Source organism: Notolepis coatsorum (assembly GCF_963971535.1).
Source record: "Notolepis coatsorum genome assembly, chromosome: 14".
NCBI classification, from domain to species: domain Eukaryota; kingdom Metazoa; phylum Chordata; class Actinopteri; order Aulopiformes; family Paralepididae; genus Notolepis; species Notolepis coatsorum.
The window spans coordinates 35,723,174-35,742,239 of NC_140178.1; the positions used below are offsets into that span (position 1 = coordinate 35,723,174).

At 47.4% G+C, this 19,066-nt stretch overlaps 1 pseudogene across 1 annotated transcript; it reads left to right on the forward strand.

Annotated features, from left to right (window-relative positions):
- The first annotated feature begins 261 nt into the window (after window positions 1-261).
- LOC311240499 (alpha-2,8-sialyltransferase 8E-like) lies at window positions 262-18,497 on the forward strand (annotated as a pseudogene). Its single transcript has 7 exons — window positions 262-384; window positions 3,725-3,844; window positions 8,524-8,636; window positions 8,764-8,856; window positions 9,860-10,379; window positions 17,831-17,909; window positions 18,484-18,497. The product of its transcript is annotated as an alpha-2,8-sialyltransferase 8E-like (transcript).
- The last annotated feature ends 569 nt before the right edge of the window (window positions 18,498-19,066 follow it).

A 19,066-nucleotide genomic window follows, 5' to 3' on the forward strand; every position in this document is an offset into this window, starting at 1 on the left:
TGTCGGTGAGGGAGCGTCTTTTGTTTCTTCCCCTCTAGTCACAGACGAGGAGCAGGAGGGCGAGGAACCTCCGGTGGTAGACCCGGTTAAAGACGGGGTAGAGGATAAGCCTCCCCTTTCGGGTGTCACGTCTCCCGTGCCCGGACGTGCAGCATCTTTCCCTAGTGCAGTGCTGAGGAGGCCAGTCTAAAATTGGGTTTAGCACGGTTGCAGTTCGAGGCGCAGAGGGAGGAGAATAGTCACAGGTTAGCTATTAGGAAAATGGAGCTGGACTCTGAGAACCACCGGATGGACGCTGAAATTAAGATGAAGCAGCTGGAGCTTGAAGCTGCTAAAATTGGGAGTCCTGCTCAACCCTCTTCCACGGCTGTGGGGGCTTACGACGTGAGTAGACTAATTTCTCTTGTACCTCAATTTCGTGAGGCGGAGGTAGACTCATATTTTAATGCGTTTGAGCGGGTGGCTACATCTTTAAAGTGGCCTAAAGAGGTCTGGGCTCTCTTACTGCAATGTAAGCTAACGGGAAAAGCCCAGGAAATTCTGTCTGCCATCCCTCTAACTGACAGTTTGTCGTATGACTTAATCAAGACGGCTGTGCTTAGAGCCTATGAGTTAGTGCCAGAGGCGTACAGGCAAAAATTTAGAACTCACAGAAAGTTACCTGGCCGGACTTTTGTGGAGTTTGCTCGGGAGAAAGAATCCCTATTTCATCGGTGGTGCAGGGCTTGTGATGTAGCTGATTTTGATTCTCTGTCTGAGTTAATGTTACTGGAGGAGTTTAAAAATAGTCTAAATGACCGTTTAGTGACTTATCTCAATGAGCAAAAAGTTGAGACATTGGCACAGGCGGCGGTGCTCGCTGATGAGTTTGTGCTTACTCATAGACAGTCATTTGGTACTTTAAGACAGGAGGATAGAGGTTTTTATCCCTCTGCTCGGGCTCCAGCTAAAGTGCACACTAGCCCACCACGTTTGTTATCTCCCCGCTACCGGGAGGAGCGGGAATGCTATCATTGCCACCGGGTGGGTCATATTAGAGAGAACTGTCAAGCGTATAAATGCACACAGTCTACGCCAAGTGGTCGACCAAAGGAGGTTGGTTTGGTGCAGACGGTGATAGTTCCACGGTCAGTAGTCCCCACAAAAATGTGTGGTGACCTGGAGCCGAACCGTTTATGTTGGACGGCATGGTTTCTCTCAGTGGTAGTGAGTTGGACCAGCGTCCGGTGCGCATACTGAGAGATACTGGGGCAGCGCAGTCTTTTATCTTGTCAGACGTGCTACCATTTAATCATGAGTCATCAAATGGCTCAAGTGTGTTGGTGCAGGGGATCGAGATGGGTTTTGTGTCGGTGCCCCTCCATCTGATACACTTAAACTGTGGTTTAGCACAGGGGGTGTTCAAAGTGGGCATTCGCCCGTCGTTACCGGTACGGGGTGTCACTTTCCTGTTGGGTAATGACATCGCGGGTGGCCGAGTTATGCCCGTTTTGGAGGTTTTAGAGCGCCCTGTGGTTTTGCGTCCAGATGTGTTGGCGCAACAGTTCCCTGAGGTGTTTACGGTTTGTGCAGTCACCCGTGCTCAAGCACGTAAGTTGGGTGAGGTAGTTGACCTGTCGGAGACTGTGCTAGCTACTCAGTTGTCTGGCGCGCCTATTTCCCCACTTATGTTTGCTCAACCTGCTATTGAGACGAGTGACAGTAATGCCCTTCAGCAGGATACGCTCACCTCTGAGACAACGCATTTACCCATGACTAGAGGTAATCTGATCGTTGCTCAGAAGGAGGATGCTAGTTTAGCTAAATGTTTTGCTGCTGCTCTAGCCCCAGAGACAGCTAAGAACAAGGAGGTAGCCTATTTTGTTGAGAATGATGTGCTAATGCGGAGGTGGAGATCACGGATGGATTTTGGTAATGAGTGGAGTTATGTTACCCAGATTGTTGTGCCAACACCGTATCGACAGTCTGTTTTGTCTTTAGCTCACGATCATCCTTGGTCGGGACATCTAGGCATCACCAAGTCCAATGACAGGGTTTTGAAGCACTTCTTTTGGCCCGGGTTAAAGGGGGATGTGACCAGATTCTGTAATACTTGTCATGTGTGTCAAGTTACAGGGAAGCCTAATCAGGTTATTAAACCTGCCCCGCTTCACCCAATCCCAGCGATGGGGGAGCCGTTTGAGCATGTGCTAGTGGATTGTGTTGGTCCCCTGCCGAGAACGAAGTCTGGTAACGAGTTCCTTTTAACAATTATGTGTGTAGCGACACGGTACCCTGAGGCTATTCCTCTTAGAAAGATAACATCTCAGTCTGTAGTGAAAGCTCTGATCAAGTTTTTTTCTACGTTCGGGCTGCCAAAAGTCGTACAAACGGACCAGGGTACTAACTTCCTTTCAGGAATATTTGAGCAGGTGTTACTGTATCATCATTGTCTATTTCTCACAGGATCTCAAGTGCGTATCACCCCGAGTCGCAAGGTGCCCTGGAGAGGTGGCATCAGACCTTCAAGTCGGTGTTGCGCAAGTATTGTATGGAGAGCGGCAGAGACTGGGATGAAGGTGTTCCCCTAGCTCTGTTTGCTGTGCGAGAAACAGTTCAGGAGTCACTGGGTTTTAGCCCAGCAGAGCTGGTGTTTGGGCATTCAGTGAGGGGTCCTTTAAGGGTATTAAAGGATCAATTTATGGGGGAGGCTCTGCACACCGTACCTCCAAAGAGAGGAGTTTTGAACTATGTGTGTAGGTTTAAAGAGCGGCTGCATGAGGCGTGTAGTATCGCTAAGGAGAGTCTCTCTGCTGCTCAGGGTTCAATGAAACAGCAGTTTGACAAAAAAGCGATTCCACGTTCTTTCCAGTCTGATGACTTGGTTTTAGTTCTGTTCCCCATCCCTGGCTCTTCTTTGAGTGCTCGTTTTTTTGGCCCTTATGCTATCGAGCAGAAGTTGAGTGATACTGACTATGTTGTCAGGACGCCTGACAGGCGAAAGAAGACCCGTGTTTGTCACATTAATATGTTGAAGCGTTATCTTCCCAGGGACAACCTGCAGCTGGAGAAACAAAGTACGCCCCCAGGGGCCGCTGTGGGAGCTGCAGTAGCAGGAGTGAGAGGAGTACCAGTGACTGTGGTTGCTGTTCCTTCTACTCTACCAATGAGTGATGAGGATGGTTTGAATGGTTGTGAGGTCCAGCAGCAGACTCCTCGTTTATGCAACTCGGAGATGTTGTTGATCCTTCCCTCCCTGATGCCACACTTGGGTAAGGAGCAGGAAGCTGACATGGTGGCGCTCATTAACAGTTATCCCATTTTGTTCGGGGATGTCCCAACCCGCACTACGGTTCTGGAACACGACATTGATGTCGGTAATGCAAGGCCAGTCAAACAGCATCCTTATAGGGTAAATGCGGTAAAAAGGGAAATAATGAAACAGGAGGTGGCATATTTATTGGAGCATGATTTGGCTCATCACAGTTTGAGCCCGTGGAGCTCACCATGCCTGTTGGTTCCGAAACCAGACACCACTCATCGGTTTTGCACTGATTATTGAAAGGTAAATGCAGTAACCATTCCTGATTCTTTTCCTATGCCGCGCATCGACGATTGTGTAGATACCATTGGGTCAGCCCGGTATGTGACGAAATTGGATCTTTTAAAAGGGTACTGGCAGGTGCCACTCTCGCCAAGAGCCTCTGAAATATCTGCGTTTGCTACGCCCGATGCTTTCCTGCAGTATTCTGTGATGGCGTTCGGGATGCGTAACGCACCGGCTACGTTTCAGAGGCTGGTCAACATAGTGTTGGGGGATGTGCCCAACTGCACAGCATATCTGGACGATGTGGTGGTGCATTCAGTGAGTTGGTCTGCTCATGTGAGCTCATTGAGAACCGTATTCCAGCGGTTGGCAGACGCTTCTCTGACTCTGAACTTGGCAAAATGCGAGGTGGTAAGGTGCGTCCTCTAGGAGCCAAAATAGAGGCCATAACCATGTTCCCAGTACCGACCACACGACGAGAGCTACGTCGTTTTCTTGGGATGACAGGTTACTACAGGGGGTTCTGTAAGAATTTTTCCTTGGTTGCAGCCCCTCTGACTGACCTAATCAGTCCCTTGGTGCCATACCAGTGGACGGCCAAATGTCAAGCGGCTTTTGAGAGCTGTAAGGCCCTTTTATGTAGTGCTCCGGTTCTTAATGCTCCTGACAAACAACACACTGCAGCACCCACTCTCCACACTTTAGATCACACAAACACACTTTACACTTTATATTTATTGATAAAGGATTTGCACTACAACTCGTACACCTACTGTGAATTGTACCTAAATTGCACCTCGTCCCATTTCTGCCTTGCACTATATAGTATTGTATATTAGTACACTGCACAGTATTGTATATTGTATGGTAACTACGTCTATTCTGCATCGAACATTGTACATATGTCTAAACTGAACACTGTGACCTCATTTTTTTACTTCTAATTTTACTATGTTATTTTATTTCATACTTATCTTGTCTTGCACAGTCTCTGGAGCGTAACAGTAAGAAGCATTTTGTATAAAAGTATTCTGTACTTCTGTATGACAAATATTAAAGAAACTTGAAACTTGATTTCAGTAAGCCTTTTTCTATTGAGGTTGATGCGAGTTGTGTGGGTGCTGGTGCGGTTCTGACGCAGGTGGATTCGGAGGGTTTGGTCCATCCTGTGGGCTACTTCTCAAAGAAGTTTAGTGGCAGCCAGACACGCTACTCAACAATAGAGCAGGAGACGTTGGCATTGCTGCTGGCGCTCCAATTTTTTGAGGTCTATGTGGGATCGAGTGTGGAGCCTGTGGTGGTCCACACAGACCACAACCCACTTGTTTTTTTGCACCGCATGTATAACCACAACCAGCGGTTGATGCGGTGGTCTCTGCTTATGCAGGGGTATAACGTGGTGGTCCGGCACAAGAAGGGCACAGAGAATGTGTTTGCCGATGCCCTTTCTCGGGGGTAGCTTGTTGAACAGGTGTTTTGCTGTTCGGGATGATTGGGTGTTTGTTCTATTTGTTCTATGGTGACTGATGGTGTATGTTTTCGTCGGCCATGGGCTGACTCCTTGGGGGGGGAAGTGTTACGGACTCTGTCCTTATTTCATTATGTATGCATGTAATATTATATTGTATGGGTTATTTTATGTATATATATAATATGGTTTATATATGTAGGCAGGTTGTAGTGTTGTTTTCTTGTCTCCCTCCTATATAATCTATCTACCTCTCAGGGTCAATCACCATTCCACTCCAACCAACAGAAGAAGCAGCAGCAACCACAGCTGAGGCTCATCAGCCTAATTGGCCTCCACATCCCTTCATATAATCCCCGTGTATGCATTGTTAGCCAGAGCCCGGTCGGTGTATGGTAACTATCTGGTGGTGTTGTAAAAGGGGCTCTCATTTGTTTTGTGTGTAGACTCATATTTGGTTCATAGGCCAGGTAAAGCTCTGTTGGGCTTGTGGTATTGAGAGAGCTAGTTAAAGCTCTGTGGGGCTCATGTCTGTTACATGAGCCACTTACAGCTCTGTTGAGCTACAGATGGTGTGAGAGCTGGTGAACGCTCTGGTTGCTTATAATTTGTATTGTATAGTTGTATCTTGTGTGATCCTGCCTGTTATATATTTAGTCTGTAACCCATAACCTGTATTTGTGTATTGGTGTATCAAACCGTCACCCGGTTTGTGATGATTGTTTCTTTTCCCATTTCTAACCTTTTGTTTCGCACACAGGGACATTGAGGGCAGGAAGATACCCTGGGGTCTACATCTGCATCACGTAGGAGAACTACTGTTAAAGACACCAGCTTAGAGTGAGCACCACCTCCTGTACTTTGGGGCGTCCGCGCCTGTAAAGGGGGGGGTGGGCTTTTGTTTCATTTTGATATTATTTGGTGCTCACTGGTAGGTCCTCTTTGCTCTCTGTGTTGCTGATCCTCATTTGTGTAAAATAAATATTGTTATTTTACAATCTGTCTATGGTGTTTTGTGTCACTGCACCCTCACCTATCCTGTCTGTGGCCTAGTGTTGCGTCTCCCCACGGGGGCACGTAACAATATCGAACCGATAGGAGCTTATCTTATCTAATCTTACGTGGATGTTTGATCGGGTAGTGGCACACGTGGTACCACCACGTAAGATTAGATAAGATAAGCTCCTATCGGTTCGATATGATGTAATTAACGTTAGCTTAGCATGTAGCTACCACGACCACAACACCAGAGCGAGTTAGCCGAACGTTAGCCACCAGCCACTTTTTCCTCCGTGATGCATCAGCTGGTATTATATAAAACTTGCGATTTGGATTTCTGTGTTTGTTATTAGTACAAAACGTAACACAGCAGCTTCAATTTGGGTATTCGAGAGATGGCCATGTCTGCAGGTGTTTTGTATGGACATTATGTCAAGTCAATCAGGGGGAGCTTCTTTGACTCATATCTCGCCTTAGAATCACCAGAAAGGCTTTCGAAATAGTGAAATGCCATGTTGGCCTCAATATATTCAAAACAAATCGTATGAAAATGTTATGAAATGAACAAGAATGTGATAAAACATGTAATAAAAACGGACCTCAACGCATATTTGATGGTAGAAATCCGTATGGTCCCCCTATACCAAGATGGCGGCGGTCTCGTGACATCAGAGTGTCTTCGAGAATAGACAGAATGAATACCACAAGACAGACTAAGGCAGGAATATTTACAGACACAAAATCATAGGCAGTAACTAATAAGGCAGAGAACAGACATGACAAATACATAATGATAGAACGGATAGCCTCTGCCAAGAGTAGTACTGGCAATAGGCCACCGGATGGTGCCAGAGGGTTATGTTCAGGATTGCTCAAAGGATTGTTCAGAGTCAGAGGTGAACCACAACAATACATCTATTAATAATATGACACACTGGACTTGCTATGATCGTAGCAGTAATTCTCAATAATTTACTATCCAAGTTGTCTGTGCCAGCTAACTTGCTGTCAGGTAGAGCCTGGAGTAACCTTTCAATATCACTAACCTCAACCTGTTTAAAATCAAATGTACACCCTTTATCTTTCATTATGATATTCTTAATTATGGATTTTGTATTGTTTGAGATGTGTGAGAGAGAGAGAGAGAGAGAGAGAGAGAGAGAGAGAGAGAGAGAGAGAGAGAGAGAGAGAGAGAGAGAGAGAGAGAGAGAGAGAGAGAGAGAGAGAGAGAGAGAGGAGGGGGGCACCAATGAGCCATGTCACTGGGAGAGAGAGACAGGACACCAATAGGCCATGACACTGAGAGAGAGTGAGAGAAAGAGAGAGGGAGAGAGAGAGGGCACCAATGAGCCATGTCCAATGAGAGAGAGAGAGAGAGAGAGAGAGAGAGAGAGAGAGAGAGAGAGAGAGAGAGAGAGAGAGAGAGAGAGAGAGAGAGAGAGAGAGAGAGAGAGAGAGAGAGAGAGAGAGAGAAAGAGAGACTGTATTTGACCAAACAACTAACTAACTAACTAACTAACTAACTAACTAACTAACTAACTAACTAACTAACTAATGTGATGGGAATGTTATCTATACATCTGTGTGAAAATACATATTCGGCTGTTCCTTTAAGGACTCTGAGGTATGGATAGAGAGGATGACTTTTGACCTAATCTTTTTCTCTCCTAGCAAGGTTGTTTAGCATTCCATTAAGAACATAACAAACAACACCGCCTAGCCAAGGCTGGTTCTCCTTTGGGCAGACTTTGTTGTTGTACCTGTCTGAGTGTCTAGTGGACGTCATTTCAATTGTGTATTAATGTACGTCTGACCAGAGCTCTTTGTCACTTTATGGTCAGACACTTGTGTGTGAACATTGTTGTCTCTGATTGTAAACTGTCGTTTTCTGCTGTGGCCACAGAGGAAATAATTAAACTATGCTTTCTATTTTTTAATAACTCGACTGATGATGATTTATACAACGGCTCATCTTTTGTCCTTTAATATTTTCCATAACACTAACTATACCTACCTAACTAACTAACTACATATTTACTAATACTAAATAAATAAATAAATACAAATATATTTTGTTTAAAATCTAACACTAATCAACAACAACAACAACAAAAACAACAACAACAACAACAACAACAACAACAACAACAACAACAACAACAACAACAACAACAACAACAACAACAAAGTGAATCTACATCCAAACTATGTAGATTAGTAGACTACATAAAATCGGAGAAATCTGAAATATCATATACTGTAGGTAATTAGTGCAACAATTGAACAGACACAGACAGAGTAAGGGGTGTGTGTGTGTGTGTGTGTGTGTGTGTGTGTGTGTGTGTGTGTGTGTGTGTGTGTGTGTGTGTGTGTGTGTGTGTGTGTGTGTGTGTGTGTCTGTGTGCGTGTGTGCATGTGTGTGTGAAGTGAACATACATACATGTACTTGCACATGTATGTATGTATGTATGTATGTATGTATGTGTGCGTTTATGAGGAATATATATCAATGTCACTGTGTTTATTTTAGGAAAATCCCTTTCTAAATAAAACCTGGGACACATGTGCTGTGGTCGGGAATGGAGGAATCCTGGCCAATAGCAGCTGTGGTGAGAAGATAGACTCTGCCCAGTTTGTCATCAGGTGGGAACATTTTGCATGAAACATGATTCGTGAAACCGAGAGTGCCCGCAGACTGTGCAAAACAATATAACCTTTATCACCTCTGTCCAAAACCGGATTTCCTTAATCCTTCTCTCCCTCTTGTCAGGTGCAACCTGCCTCCCTTGGAGAACGACTACGAGAGAGATGTGGGCAGCAAGACTGACCTTGTGACAGCCAACCCCAGCATCTTCGTCGATAAGTAAGAGTGTAGTCATGGAGAGGATGGGGGAGGAGTCGTATCGGGTCATTAATACTTTCAAAGTGTACAAGTCGTAGCACCTAAACTGTGAAATCAGGTCTGCTGATAGTGTGGAGTCCTTTAAACAGGGTCTTAAAACCTTTCTATATAGTCAGGCCTTTAACTGATCTTGTATGCGGTGTAACATTTGTGTATGTGGTTGTGTTATTTTAATTAACTAAGTATTTTTACAAGCTTTTAATTGATATGATATGTGATGTACCTAGTGGTGGGACTCGATTAAAAAATGTAATCGAATTAATTCAAGACTTTATAGTTATTAATCTAAATTTATCACATTTTAATCGCATATCAATATTTGATGCGAAAAGCTAAATTTTTCAATTCAAATTCATTTTGGTATATGAGTGAATCAATGAATATACATTATACATACGTTTAAGCAGCAAAATCCTGTATTAGCTACTACACAGACCAACAGATCAATGCAATTTTTAACAAAGTGCAGCAATTTTAGGAATAATATATATATATATAGCGCAAAGGACCTTTTGAAAACTTAAGCACTTTCGAGGTAAAAGTCAAATGCAGTACTTTCAAGTACATTCCAGAACAGTTGACCATTGAGAAAAAAAAACTCTTGATTGATCTCAATATATTTTTATAAACAAACCAGACTAAGAAAAAAAGTTATTTGCTATGTATTATACATTATACTTATAGCACATGCATGAGTCTGGTCTCCTTTGAAAAGTAACATTCCTACACAATAAAGAAAAATCATCATGCGATTAAATGCATACATTCTTTTAACTTTTAATTCTTTCTGTAGTTAATTAATCAAAATTAATGCAATAAAGTCCCAGCCCTAGATGTAATGTGTGTGGTTATGTTATTTAGATTAACTTTTTATTGCCTGTAAAGCACTTTGTGATTTTAATCTAGAAAAGCGCTATACAAATAAAAATGTACCTTACCATACCTTGCTTCCTCCATTTCCCAGGTTCGTGGGTCTGATGGAGCGACGGCGTCCCTTCGTGGAGAGCCTGCGTAGCTACGGCGACTCCCTGATGCTCCTGCCCGCCTTCTCCTACGGCCCCAACACGCTTCTGACCCTGCGGGCCCTGTACACCATCCAGGATTTCCACAGTCCCTCCCGGCCTGTCTTGCTCAATCCCGAGTACCGCTAGAACCTGGGCCGCTTCTGGCACGAGCAGGGCCTGAGGCCAGAGCGGCTCAGCACGGGCCTCATCGTGGCCAGCCTGGCTCTGGAGCTCTGTGCCAACGTGCACCTGTATGGCTTCTGGCCCTTCAACCAGCACCCGCTCGGACACCGGCCGCTCACCGAACACTACTATAACAACAAGCAGAGCAACAAGAAGGTGCACGCCATGCCCGCCGAGTTCGACCAACTGCTGAGGTTGCACAGTCAGGGCGTTCTCAGGATACACCTGGGAGAGTGTGATGACCCCCACTCTACCTGCAAATTGGTGAATCTGCTGACTCAGAGCATGGTGGAGTGGGTGGGTCATTAGCCCAATTACTCACCTGGGCAGTGAGAGGGCTGCCTGCACTTGTGTATTTATGTTTCCTATGTCTAACTCCCTTTGTCTGCTTCTCCATCTCCTAGGAACAGGTTGTCCAGCACCCACTTTGATCCTTTGATATTATAATACTAATACTTATGCCACACGCACCACAGCACACTTTTTCACTCATCCACACACTGCATTCACCACTGACTCTTATACAAACTATTTAGTTGTTTATGTCAATTATTCTTTTGGTTAGATAGGATTAAATAAATTATTTTGTTAAATTGCTATATCACGTGTGGACTCCCTATTTGTCACAATTGACGCGTTTGTGACGAATTAGGGGCTGGTTCAGTTTGGTGGACCTTTTGTTGAAATTTGTGCAGAGCCTCCGCAACTTGTGCTTGTGGATAAAGAAAACAGCAGAAGTGCTGTTTGGAAGTACTTCGGGTTTGAAGTAAATGACGAAGGAAAAGCTAAAGATGCCTGTAACTGAGGGGTACAATTCCCTGACTGTATTAATCAAGTATTAGTATCATTAAACTACTACCGTCTATGTACATTACTGGCCAATACCGTACACAGGTGTATGATGAGAACTTCTCCACAATAACACGGTTTCCACACAAATACTTGTTTAGAATATTTATTACATCAAAAGGTATTATTACATTTATCATTTGAATGCACTTGTAAGGCAAAGAATGTGCGTAGGCAAGTCAATACTGAATATTAGGAATTCTCTATTGTACTCTGGGAAGGGGTGTACTACCGGTTGTAAGCCAGCAGGGGGAGGCAATGCTCTATGAAAGTCAAGGGTCCACGGAGGCGATATCACCCCTGTGTCAGCGGGGAAAGCAGCAGCTGTGATCCCAGGGTGCGCGTCGCACAGGTGAAGACGGGCATATGTAGATCCCACAGTAGCAGCGGGGTAGGCGGTTCTCTGCTCCAGCAGCTTGGTGAAGAATGAAGAATAATAATCCTTGCCGGAAAGTGGCTCTGCTGGTCCGGTGTAGGTATCCTCCGTGGTGCGCGGTGGTTCACAATTGAACTTGACGTTACTATCCTTATTAGCACGCGGCAATAAGTGCTCTATGTAGACACACAATTACCCACTTCACGTGGTCTTTGACTCGTAATGAAGGCTTTTACTAGTAAGGAGCGAACGATACGTTAAACAAACGTATTAGGATAAACACGACTCTATTTGAGGCAATACGAGCCCTGCTGTACCGCACGTTGCGTAGTGGGTAAGGCTTTACTTGGTAACTGAACCAGACTGAACTGAAGGCAAACTGAAAAGGAAGTTCTGTATTCGCTGGTCATATTTATACGTACGGTGGACAAATAGTGCCGCTCTGCTTTCGGTAGCCGTATTCATGGGCAGAAGCGGGCATGTTAAGACAAGTCATGTCGGTAGCTTTCAAGTCAGCTCTAGGGGGTAAGTCACTGGCGCCTAGGGGATCGCTTCCAATAGGAGAACGAATATTATGGTCTGTCCTGTACCAGGTAAAGGGGTATTCCGTGTATATGTACAAAGAATATACAAGGGATATCAAACGATATACAAATATTATACATGGCAATAAATATATATATTCGGTTTAATCTGACCCTTTGTAACAGCCGCCCCCTAATTAGTCCCACCTAATTAGCTAAGCAGAGACAGATTAACCGCACTGTCCACTACTCAATGTCTGTTGTGAGGGGTTGGGCAGTTCACAAAGTCAGGGGTCATGGTCGTCATCAAGCGAGTCGGGGAGCCTTGGCGACTCTATCAGCCTCGCCACGGGTCGGTTGTAGGTCCGCCCTTGGCCGAGCACTTCTGCCACTCTGACCTTTCCGTCGGCACCAGTGGTCACTTTGCTTACGCGGCCGGCCGGCCACGCAGCTCGGGGTAGTGACTGGTCTATGGTCATGACGACTGGACGGGATGAAGGGGGGCTTAGGAGGAAGCGGGCCTGAGACTGCTTTGATCTGTGCTTGGCTGTGCTTTCTCCTCCTCCGTCTGTTTCTCTTGTTTGCTCTGTACCCCATCTGAGGAGGGGCCGGTCCCGGCCGCCCCGTCAAGGAGTCGCTTGGGGTGCTGGGTTCGATGTCAGCTACGTCTGGAGCGCAGCTGAGGGGGGTGGAGTTCCGAACTCCCTCTGGTACCCACGGTTCTCTCACGGGCCTCTCGCTTAATGTCAATAGCCTCTGCTGTACGGGGGAGAGGCCGGTGTCACTCGCCTCTGTGTGTAGGCAGCGTGTAGACGTGGGTTGACTGTCAAGTCCGTAGAGGGGGCCCTGGAGCGTCCATCCCAGTCGGGTCTGAACCGCGACTGGGCATCCTTTGGGTCCGACGTGGGCCGCCTCAATTGGGAGAATGAGGTCCGCGTGGTCGGAGCCGATGAGCAGGGTCGGTGTGGCGCCGTCGATAAGCGGTATATGTAGTTGACGTAGGTGCACATACTTAGCCATCAGCTGTGGGATGGGGTAGGTGTACTGAGACAGGCCTATGTCGTGGCTGGTGAAGACGTTAGTTATACTATACTGCTTCTCGGGCTGGTCCACCGCTGCTATCTTGAAGGAGACCCTTTCACCCGTTATGGTCTTCTGGTCCCTTCTGATGGTGCGTATGGTCATTGTATCTTTGACACCTCGCAGGCCCAACTGGGCTGCTGCGGAAGCGAGGAGGAGAGTCTTTTCAGACCCATCGTCCAGGACGGCGTAAGTGTCCAGGACCTTGTCCTCGTAGCTCAGGAGCACTCTGACCACTTTGAGGAGCACACGGGGGGTCCCGCTATGCTGGTCAATGTGGAGCACTCCTGTGGGTGGTGACGTAGAATCTATATGGTGCGAGTCGCACCGTGGCTCCCAGTGTCTGCCGTAGCAGTCGGGACACCAGGGAGCGGTCTGGTGGAACTTTGGTGCTGGTGCCACCGCCTCGGCATGGTACATTACCGCGACGGGCCCACTCTGTTGTCCTGGCTGACGCCTGTTGATGTCATGCAGGACCTCCAGGTGGGTGCCACCGCACCTGCTGCACTTCTTTTTCAGGCGGCACTCAGCTGCTAGGTGGCTGCGCGCGCAGCGGAAGCAGCGGCGGTGGTCCTTGACCCACTGACTCACATCATCCGTGGTCAGCTTCTTGAAATCTTCGCACTGATACAGCCGATGTTCTCCCTCACAGTACTGGCACTCAATCTTCCACTGGTCCTCTTTCGTCGAGGGGGTGTTGTGGTTCTTGTGTGGTACTGATTCGGCTTGGTGCATAACGGTCACCAACCGGCGGTTATCCGTTTGTCCCCGAGGTCCGAGTCTTGGGCTTGGTCCACTCCATACGAACGTGTCGAGTCGTAGGCTACTGACCTCCCTGGCGAGGAACTCAGATAGGTCTAGGAGGGATGCCTCTGGACCGTTGGGGTCGCGGTAGTCTCTCTGCCGCCTGAAGCGCTCTTGTCGGGCGGGAGGGAGCTTCTCTAATATCCTCTCTACGTTAGAGTTAGCGTACAGTTCGTAGATACCCTTTTCCTTTTGGGACCCCAGCATCCCTACCAGGGACTGTACCTTGATAGACAAGTCATCTAGCGCTCTGTTGTCTCTGGCTGGGGGGAGACGGTCAATGTCTCTTATCTCCTGTATCACGTAGTCCCATACGCGTCCATACCGTTGGTCGAGTGCTGCTAGAGCCGCTGTGTATGGGGTAGTAGAGTTGGCATAGGCCAGCGCTATATTGTGCGCTCGGGGCACCTTGAGGTGCTTCAATAGGGTAGCATACTTGTGGCGTTCATCAGCTACATCAACCATCATTGTCTCTAAGCACATCCGTAGCTCCGTGTACTGTGCTCGGTTCTCATGGGTGAAGTCTGGAAACGTCGGTGCGCCAAGGTACGATGCCATGGATGACTGGCACATCGGTGAGCGTTGGGGAAGAGGCCTCCTAGGCGAGTCTCCCCGTGCGTGTCGTCTTGGGCTGGTACTTGGTGGGTACCGAAGGTCGGGTACCCAGGTGCTGTCCCTCGGGGCTGGCGGTGCGTCAAACTCACCCGTGAGTTGAGTCGGGGGTTTGTAGCGCAGGGCCTCGGGGCTGACTTCTGGGCTGTACTGGACCTCCTGGTCCAGAGTACGTTGCTGCTGGTCGGGGCTGTACTGGGCCTCCTGGGCCAGAGTACGTTGCTGCTGGTCGGCTTGACATTCCTCCTCTTCCTCCTCCTCTCCCTCTGCTAGGACCTGGAGTCGTCTGTTCAGTCTCTCGGCGTGGTCCGATTCTTCCCGGTTGCTGGGTCTCGTATGGACCGGCCGGGAAGGGGGTTCGGAGACGTGGACAGGATCCTCCTGTTGGCGGAGTCCCGGGTCGCTTCGTCGGGTGTCCTAGACCCATGTCTTGACGATCTCTGAGAGCTCCGTGTGGAGTGAGGGGGTGTCGCCATGGCAACCAGTTTGTCCATCAGCTCCGCCTGCAGCCGGTCGCGCTCTGCCTCGCGCTGGGCATGGGCTGCGTCGCGCGCTGCTTCGCGCTGGGCATTGGCGACGTCGCGCTGCGCATTGGCGCTGGCCTGGGCAGCGTCGCGCTGTGCGTTGGCGCCGTCGCGCTGGGCATTGGCGACGTCGCTCTGTGCATTGGCGGCGGCGTGCTGTGCATTGGCGGCGGCGTGCTGTGCATCGGCGCGGCTTCTCTCAATGTTCTCTTCTGTCTGGAGGCGTCTGGTCTCCAGTCTTATGCTGTCGTCTTCACTCCTTTGTTGCGCCTGGAAGCGCTCTCGCTCGACTGCAAAATGTTCGCGCTCGCGCGTCTGTTGCGCTTGAAGTCGATCGCGTTCGGTGGAGGCTGCCAGGGTGGCGATGAGTGCTTGCGCCAGCATCTTGTCCGCCGCGCTGGGGGAAGACGCCGTTCGGGGCGATCGGCTCCCGGCAGTACTTGTTGGAGATCCGTTCTCCTGTTGCGTACCGAGGAGATCCGTCTCCTGGGTGCGCGTCTCTTCTTGTGGTGGGTCGGGTTCCATCCCGGGAGGGCTTTCTTTATCCTGGAGCGCTCCGGGGACTACCTCGTCGGCGTTGTCGGGGGATAAAGTCGTGTCAGTTCCCTCCTGGTCCCCACCGTGAGCCTGGTCAGTTACATTAGAACCCACTAGGGCCTCTGTTGGTGGGGTAGCCTGGTTGATAGCCGGGTCGGACATAATTTTACTATCCGCTTTAGTTATTTTATCCGTATTTAAGTTCCCTTTAAAGCTAGGTATTGGACTGACAGCGTATGCCTCTAGATAGGGAGGTGGCTGCCGTCTGCGCTGCGGGCGATCTAGCTTAGGAGAACCGTTTGTGGAGTGTTCGTCATCGGCCATGTCAATATTAATATTATATTAATATTACGCTAATTATTATATCCGGCTCGAAGGACCAATTGTAACTGAGGGGTACAATTCCCTGACTGTATTAATCAAGTATTAGTATCATTAAACTACTACCGTCTATGTACATTACTGGCCAATACCGTACACAGGTGTATGATGAGAACTTCTCCACAATAACACGGTTTCCACACAAATACTCGTTTAGAATATTTATTACATCAAAAGGTATTATTACATTTATCATTTGAATGCACTTGTAAGGCAAAGAATGTGCGTAGGCAAGTCAATACTGAATATTAGGAATTCTCTATTGTACTCTGGGAAGGGGTGTACTACCGGTTGTAAGCCAGCAGGGGGAGGCAATGCTCTATGAAAGTCAAGGGTCCACGGAGGCGATATCACCCCTGTGTCAGCGGGGAAAGCAGCAGCTGTGATCCCAGGGTGCACGTCACACAGGTGAAGACGGGCATATGTAGATCCCACAGTAGCAGCGGGGTAGGCGGTTCTCTGCTCCAGCAGCTTGGTGAAGAATGAAGAATAATAATCCTTGCCGGAAAGTGGCTCTGCTGGTCCGGTGTAGGTATCCTCCGTGGTGCGCGGTGGTTCACAATTGAACTTGACGTTACTATCCTTATTAGCACGCGGCAATAAGTGCTCTATGTAGACACACAATTACCCACTTCACGTGGTCTTTGACTCGTAATGAAGGCTTTTACTAGTAAGGAGCGAACGATACGTTAAACAAACGTATTAGGATAAACACGACTCTATTTGAGGCAATACGAGCCCTGCTGTACCGCACGTTGCGTAGTGGGTAAGGCTTTACTTGGTAACTGAACCAGACTGAACTGAAGGCGAACTGAAAAGGAAGTTCTGTATTCGCTGGTCATATTTATACGTACGGTGGACAAATAGTGCCGCTCTGCTTTCGGTGGCCGTATTCATGGGCAGAAGCGGGCATGTTAAGACAAGTCATGTCGGTAGCTTTCAAGTCAGCTCTAGGGGGTAAGTCACTGGCGCCTAGGGGATCGCTTCCAATAGGAGAACGAATATTATGGTCTGTCCTGTACCAGGTAAAGGGGTATTCCGTGTATATGTACAAAGAATATACAAGGGATATCAAACGATATACAAATATTATACATGGCAATAAATATATATATTCGGTTTAATCTGACCCTTTGTAACAATGCCCATTTGCAAGCGTTGTTACAGAGTAGTGCCAACGATACAGCTATTAGCTAACGTTAGCTAGTCGTTCCTCCGTTAGCTTATGCTAGCTAGCTGGCCACTGTAATGTTGCTGTCCATCAATGAAGAAACTGGGGTTCTTTTAATATCATTTATTTAGGTCCTGGTAGTAGGTAGGTAGCATACATGTCAACATGCAACAGGTGTCTCATCATCAACAGCCGACAGTTTATCAAAACCCCCATATTGCTGCACAGCACTTTCAACAGCGTTGAATATGTGCACACTAGGGCTGACCCCTATTAGTCAAATAGTCGACTAATCTATCGAAAGGAGCCATAGTTGACTGCCAACTCTTCTTAGTCGAATACAATACAAAAAATTTGAAAAATAAAAAAAATAAAAAAAATAAAAAAATATTATAATTTTTTTTTTTTTTTATATATATATTGGCCTGGGGCCGCATGGAACGTCGGTGAGGGCCGCATGCGGCCCGCGGGCCGCCAGTTGCCCCTCCCTGGTCTAGACTGACGTGTAGATCTTCTCAGTACTGGTGTTGAAGGTGTCTGGTCAGCTGGTGGTGGCAAGTTTGTCAGCCCAGCTGTCGGTGGTGCTGCTGTGGTGCAAACTTCGTCATCAGCTGTTGACCGTTCTCCAAGTGTCTCTGGTGTTTTCAACAAGCTTCGTCGATTCCTTCTTAGGACTTGACCCTCTTCTGTTCTGACGGTGTAGGATCTAGGACCCACTTCCTCCAGAACTGTGGCTTTCTTGTCCCAGTATTTAGAATCCTGTAGTCTCACTGTGTCACGCTGTGACAGTGGTACTAGACCTTTTGAGACTTTGTCATAGTTTGTTTTCTGTCTGTTTTGCAGACACTTCTGTTTCTGTCTCACGATGTTATTCTTCTTCTGTTTCGCAGTGCAAGGAAGTGTGGTTCGCAGCCTCCATCCCATCAGCAGCTCAGCAGGAGACAGTCCATGTTCTAGTGGTGATGCTCTGTAACTCAGTAGAGCTAGATATGGATCAGAACCACTCTCTTTTGCCTTCAGGAGCAGCCTCTTTACTATGCCCACACCTTTCTCTGCTTTACCATTGGATTGGGCATACAGGGGACTTGAGGTTACATGCTGGAAATCATATTCTTCTGCAAAGTTCTGGAACTCCTTACAGTTGTAAGCTGGTCCGTTGTCAGAAACGAGAACCTGGCAAATTCCATGTCTCGCAAAGATAGATTTCATATGTGTAATCACACAAGTACTGTAGCTGTCATGCTGGAAAGCAGTGCTATCTCTGGATAGTTAGAAAAATAGTCTATAACCAGTAGATAATTCTTTCCATCCAGGTGGAACAAGTCAGTTCCCACTTTCTGCCAAGGCACCTTAGGTAGGTCTGCAGTTACCATGGGCTCTTTCTGCTGCTTCGTATGGTGTTTAGACAGGTTTCACAGCTCGAGACCATCTTGTCAATGTCTGTATTGATGCCTGGCCAATATATTGATGTTCTGGCCCTTCTCTTACATTTCTCCATTCCGAGGTGCCCCTCGTGAAGTCTCTTCAACATCTCTTGTCTCAGTGACTGAGGAATGACAATTGTGTTCTTTCTGAGTAACAGTCCATCTATCACACTCAGCTCTGCTCGGACGTTGTAATATTGCTGACAGTCTCCTTTAGGCCAGCTCTCTTTCATATTAGTCATGACCCTCTGTAGTAGGGGGTCCTTTTCCGTTTCTGCTGAAATCTGTTTAGATTTTCTGTCTGACACAGGTAGTGATTTTGCAATCAAGTTCACATGAAATTCAACATCAGCCTCTGTCGAGCTCACTGGTGTGTCACTCTGTGTCGTTGCCCTGGACAGAGCATCAGCCATCACAATGTGTTTACCTGGTGTGTATATCAGCTCGAAATCATATCGTTGCAGCTTCATCATCAGTCTCTGTATGCGTGGTGACATCTCACTGAGGTTTTTCTCTGCCACAAATCTTGGTAGGCCATACACATAACTGTGGAATTTTTCAAATCCATACACTAGTCCTAAACACTCCTTTTCAATTTGTGCATAGCGACATTCAGTTACTGTCATCGTTCTTGATGCATAGGCAACTGGCCTCCAATCATCTCTATCCGCTTGTAGCAGCACCGCTCCAATCCCATTTTTG